The sequence below is a fragment of the Triticum aestivum genome, chromosome 1D (assembly GCF_018294505.1).
Source record: "Triticum aestivum cultivar Chinese Spring chromosome 1D, IWGSC CS RefSeq v2.1, whole genome shotgun sequence".
In the NCBI taxonomy this organism is placed as follows: Eukaryota; Viridiplantae; Streptophyta; class Magnoliopsida; order Poales; family Poaceae; genus Triticum; species Triticum aestivum.
Genome location: NC_057796.1, coordinates 191,756,109 through 191,762,376, shown reverse-complemented (window position 1 = coordinate 191,762,376; position 6,268 = coordinate 191,756,109).

Here is a 6,268-nt window from a genome sequence, read left to right as displayed (position 1 = left end):
GTAGCTGAGCTAACAAGCTAAACGTCGAAGTCCACGCGAAACTACTAGTGAGACTGAAGTCTCTCTGCAAAACATAAATTAAGCAAACGTGAGTACAAATGTACCCAGCAAGACTTACATCAGAACTAACTACATATGCGTCAGTATCAACAAAGGGGGTGGTGGAGTTTGACTGCAGCAAGCCAGCTTGACTCGGTGGCTATCCTGAACTATGACTGCAAGTAACTCTTTTCAGGTGGCGCACACGAGTCCACATATTCACCATATCAATACACCACTATGGATCCGCTCCCGTCTCCCTACGAGAACGCCATCCATAGCACTCACGCTTATCTTGCGAGTTTTAGAGTATCCACTTTCACTTGTCTATGAACTGTACAGGCAATCCAGAAGTCCTTTTCCGCGGACACGGCTATTCGAATAGATGATGTTAACCCTGCAGGGGTGTACTTCTTCACACACGCTCTCGCCACTTACCACCATGTACACGTCGTGTATCTCGGCAACCTTCAAGCGGAAGCCTGGTGAGGGAGTCGGCCACGACCTGACTAACCACACAAGTCTCTCGTCCAGGTTTATCGCCTATTCGGGTTCCATCCGCAAGGAGATCCGGCCGGGGTGTCGCTCACGGCCCCAAACGAAGTGAGCAGGGTTCCCAAGACCACCTCGACGGATGGATCTACCCTTGGTACACCGTGCCACGGTGCCTAGTCTGTCCCAAGCCCACCTGTACCGGGTACCACTTGGTAGACTAGTAACACAACCTACAAACACCAGAAACTAGTTGCAACTCCTGGACAGAGATCGGGTTGATTAATAAGTCGAGAGAGCTTGGAGCGCCCGGAGCCCAATGTGTGGTAGTAACTGTTCATGGATCACAAACACAGAACTCAGTTCCTGAGGACAACAGCAATGAGACAACCCACCATGTACTCCTACATGGCCTCTCACCGCTACCTTTACCAAATCGTGTTCACACACTTAGCTCTCAATAGTAGGACATGTTCACCACATTCCAATTCATCCCCGATGAATCAGACTTGACTCAACTCTAAGCGATAGCAGGCATGACAACAAACATGAATGAGTAGGCACATCAGGGCTCAAACAACTCCTACTCATACTAGTGGGGTTCATCTATGTACTGTGGCAATGACAGGTCATGCAGAGGAAAGGGGTTCAACTACCGCAGCATGTAATAGTTGAATTGCTGTTGTCCTAATGCAGTAAAAGAGAGAAGGAGTGGGGGAGTGGGATTGTATCGGAATGAACAAGGGGGTTTTGCTTGCCTGACACTTCTGAAGATAACATAATTCTTCATCGGTGTCATCGAACTCATCATTGGAACCACATCTACTGAGGGGGAACAAACACCGGCAACAGAGAAAGAACACAATCAATGCAATGCAACAATATGATGCATGATAATGACATGGCAATATGCTGTGATTTGAGCTAATGCAACTTGAAATGATTTAAATGAAGTTGGTTTGAACCAAATGTTCAAATTCAAACTTCCATATGTGATGATTTAAATGCCAACATTTGATTTGACCTGATCAGCAGGCATAAGTTGCTCAAACATGCATGGAAATAGCATAAATGGATAGATTGGATTTTACGGATAATTTTTCATATATAATTTATTTCATTTGGAGTTATAGATTAATTTCTATGAATTTTTGAAGTTTATACTATTTTTTGGAATTTTCTGAATTTGTTTTAATCCAGAAATTCCTCTACTACGTCAGCACTAGGTCATGCTGATGTCATTTGGTCAACAGGGCCGGTCCAGGTCAAACCTGACCTGTAGGGCCCACATGTCATAGGTTCACGGTTAAGTGGATATTAATCTGGGGTTAGTTATCTGCGGGGCCCGCGTGTCAGTGACTATGTGGGGGGGTTGTTAATTAAATATGTGCTTAACTCTAAACTAATGATGCCACATAATCTAAACAGTGATTAGCCGCCAGTGCTAAGCAGGACGCGGCGGCTCTCCTCGTCCGGCCATCTCCGGCGACGAGAGCTCGCGCGGCTGGGCTCTACGGATGCAGCCCTCCGAGGCGCGTCGGGTGGTGCAAGTGGCGCATCGCGGGGCTGCCTAAATCAATGCCGACGACCACAAGTGCGGTGGCCGGAGCTACTTCCTGCACGGGCGTGGTGCTAGAGCAAGCAGGCGAGCAAGCAAAGGGGCTAGGCGGCCTCCTGGAGGCACCAGGAGCATGATGCGGTGCAAGGGCACGGCTGGGTCGAGCTCAGGCCACAGGGCGACATCACCGGCGGAGCTGAGCTCTCGGGCTCGATGGGAACGGCGGCTAGAGAGAGAAATAGAGCATGGGGAGAGAGGGGTTCGGCGCGGAGGCTCACAGAGAGGATAACGGAGGGGTCGGCAGGCGCGGGGACGGCCCGTGGCCAGCGAATCAAGGCGAGGATCTTCGGGCACCGAGGTTGAAGAAGAAGTCGGGGAAGGCGTTGTGGTGCTTCCCTGGTTTCTTGGCTCGTCGTGGAGGTCGAGGGAGTGGAGGCGGAGCTTGTGAAAACATCGAGAGGTCGAGGGGGAGGCGGTGGCTGCGGCAACAGCGGGCGGCGGCAACGAGCTCCGCTCGGGCGCTTGCAGGGAGAGAGCAGAGGAGGGGGAGAACCAGGGAGTGAGGGGAAAGGTCGAGGGGGTCCAGGGGTGTCGTGGTGCTCGGGCCCGTCTCCAGCAGCGAGCAAGAAGGCAGGAGGTGGCTGGCGCGCAGCAACCACGCGCTCTGCCTATTGGCGCAGGGAGGAAGACGACAGGGAGCCGTGGAGGTGGGTTGGGCCAGCGCAGCTGGGCCAGCTCTTTGGTGGGCTGCACAGGTGAGGCCAGGTAAGTTTGCTCTCCTTTTCTTTTCTGCTTTCTATTATTTGCAATTTGTTTTGATTTGATTCAAAAACCAGACCATTTCATAAACTTCTGAAAATTATTATGTGGCCTCTTTAAAAAGTATTCAAAGCCACTCACAAACTTTCAGAATTATTGGAGTTATATTAATATATAACAAATATAAATCCAATGCAAATAATTATTTAATTAACTCAAATGTCCAAAATAAACATTTCTGAAACTCCAAAAATATTGGTTTGAATTTTACCTCTTGCCTATATTTTTATAGCTTAACAGGAACATTTTCTTGGGTTTATTTGAAGCAATTTTTAATGTTGATCATTTTTAGAAATGACTTCTGAGGCTTTCCACTTTCCCCAATTCAATTTTCATGAATTTTAAACATTATGCAAGATGATTGATGCAAGGACAAGCAGTGACTAGCTAGGGATGTGACATCGTGCTCGCCGGACTCGTCGTCCTCGTCATGACCATCACCTTCCTCCTTCTTATCGCGGCCCCGAGTGGGCCTCTCTTATTGATTATCCTTGCCGTGGCGACCTCCTTGGCCGCCACGCTTCTTGTCGGGCCCCTCAACACCATCTTGACCCTTGGTGTGGTGGATCTTGCAGTACTGCTTCTCGGAGCCTCCTGGCTTGTCGGCGGCCGCCAAGGCCCGGCAGGTGGCGCACCCGGCAACCTCCTTGCCGGGGTCGTCAGCCTTGGCCTTCTTGGTGGCGGCGGGGTCGCTAGATCCCTCAATGGCAAGCACAGTCTTGCCCTTACACTTCCTGTTGCGGTGCCGGCCCTTCTTTGTTGGGGCAGCGGCGTCTTCGTTAGTGGAGTCGGTTTCCGCGCCGGGGTACTTCCTTCCTTCCTTCCTCAGCCCCAGTACATCTATCAGCCAGAACATAAAGTTCGGCTACATCCTTGACCTTGTTCATCGCCAGCTCTTCACGCATCTTGCGGTTGCGTACATTCTGATGGAATGCACTGATGACAGCGGCGGGGTGAACAACTGGATGGTTTACTGTACACGGCTGAACCTCTGTATGTACTTATGCAGGGACTCTCCATCCTTCTGGGAGATGACATATAAATCACTTGCCTGGCCAAGAGCTTGGCGGCCTCCGGTAAGGCGCCAACAAACTCGTGGCACATATCCGACCAAGAAGAGATGGAGTCCACTGGCAGGTTCACCAACCATGACATGACGTTGGGTTTGAGTGCCAACGGAATGTAGTTGGCGAGCACCTTGTCGTCGTGGGCCCCGGCGGCTTGCATCGCGATGGTGTATATGCTGAGGAACTCTGACGGATGGGTCTTGCCGTTGTACTTTTTCCCAACATCAGGCTTGAACGTGCGGTGGGAGGGCCACTAGAACTACCGCAGCTCTCGGGTAAAGGCTGGGCAACCCACCTCGTAAGGCAGGTCGCCGGAGCCCCCCGGCGCTGGGTGGTCCATAGTGGGTCCCACGCGCCTATCTGACTAATGGCGCGTGTCCCGCCACCGCTCGATGGTGCTTCGAGCGTCTTCCTGAGCTTGCTCCCGAAGAACTTGGCGCTGGTCGCAGCGGGCTCGCGGGTCGGACAACGCCATAGAAACATTGTCGTGGGTGTCGGCCCAGCGGGCCAGCAGCTGTTGTCGCGGCCGTGGAGGAGGAGAGTGCACTGTGGTCGCAGCATCCCCGGTCCTCCCACCGCCGGCATGCACTGGCTCGACAGAACGCTGGCACGAGGGTCCCGCCGGTGGTGGCTCATCTTTGTTGGCGAAGCTGACGAGGCTTCGAATGGTGGCTCTCCACTTGTCGAGCTTCTCCGCGGCGGGCGGGAAGTCGACGAGAAGTTGCACGCGCGCTAACGTTTCTGCTGGCGTGGGCGGCGGCGACAACTGTGTCGACCATGACATGCTCCGACTTCTAACCACGTTAGAAGGAGCTCTATCGCAGTCTCGCGGTCGCGCGCCGCTACCACCAGCGTCCAGGTGCGCACGCCGGCCCGGTGCGTCCTGAGAGTGACGCAAAGGGCTCTTCCCGCGGCGGCGCCCGGGGGCACCGTCGTCGCGGGGTTGCTCATCACGCACGGCCTGAGAAGGTCGCTGCACGGACGCTGGAGGGGGCATCCGGGAGGTCACCGCGCCGCCCGTGGGCAGCACTGCCCCGCCCCTGTGCCCATTGGCGTGTGGCTCGTCGTCTTGGACTCGAACAACGCCGCTCACCTGGCTCCGATTGCCAGAGTGTCGTGCATGCTCGCGGGCCACGTCTCTGGCACCATCCGTGGCCACCCAGTCGCCTGCTCGTGTTGGCGCGAACGGGCCGGCTCCAGACGACCCGATCGCTGTGATCCCCATCTTCTTGGCGGCCATGGTGACGATGAAGTCAATGCGCTAACTTCCAAACTGGATTTTCACAGCTTGCGCCCCGTACCTGGCGCGCCAAAGATGTCTGGTGAACGACACCTATGGGATCACAGGGAATCCCTACTACGGTTGACAGGGCGCGGGGCCGTGGAAAGAGCGGGTTTAGAAGATCAACGCATGGGAATTTTATCCAGGTTCAGGCCGCAAGTGATGCGTAATACCCTACTCCTGATAGTTTGTGTTTATCTGGTGTTCTTGGACTAGCTACAAAGCATGCAGGGTTCAAAAAGTCCGAATCCTTCTCCAGTATGCCTCGGGCCTCCTTTTATAGCCAAAGGGGTCGCCACAGTGGCACACAGGAGGTGGAAATTTTGTACTGTATACAAGTCTATCCCCTGGCACCGTAGGACAAACACAATTAATGCGTTGCCGACTTGCCCTCTCTCTTTATCGGGGACGGTGAGGAAGCTCGTCCCATCCGTCGCCGCTTCGCCTCGCTCCGACGCGTGTCTAGGCTCACTAGGCATGCAGCGCCATGCCTGCTGGCTGGCTGCTAAGTTGGTGCGGTGGTAGAGTCTTCACGAAGATCTGCATGCCACCACGCAGGTGCTTGCTGAGTTGGCGTGGAAGCTGCACGTCGCCACGCGGGTGCCTGCCTTGTTGGCGGGTTGACTGCTGTGTTGGAACGGCGATGGAGCCTTTGCAGGTGCGGGCTTGGCTGCGGCCCCGCAGATGTCCCCGGCAAGGGTCTTGCCGGGGCCTCGGCAAGGGCCTTGCCGGGGTCTCACACGCGTCCTCGGGAAGGGTCTTGCCGGGGGTCTTGTGAGCGTCCCCGGCAAGGGTTTTGCCGGGGGTCTCCGTCTTCTGGTTCTCATCTAGTCTTGTATGTTCTTGGTCTTCACAAAGATCTGCATGCCACCAGGTTGGCGCCTCCCGAGCCTTGGTTCCAATGTTGTCGATGGTGTCAGAACTCTTGGGCTCAAGGGTGGAGGCCTCGCTGGTGTGGGGCAAGTTGCCCCGGCAAGGCTCTCGCTGGGGCTACGCAGGCTGCCCCGGCAA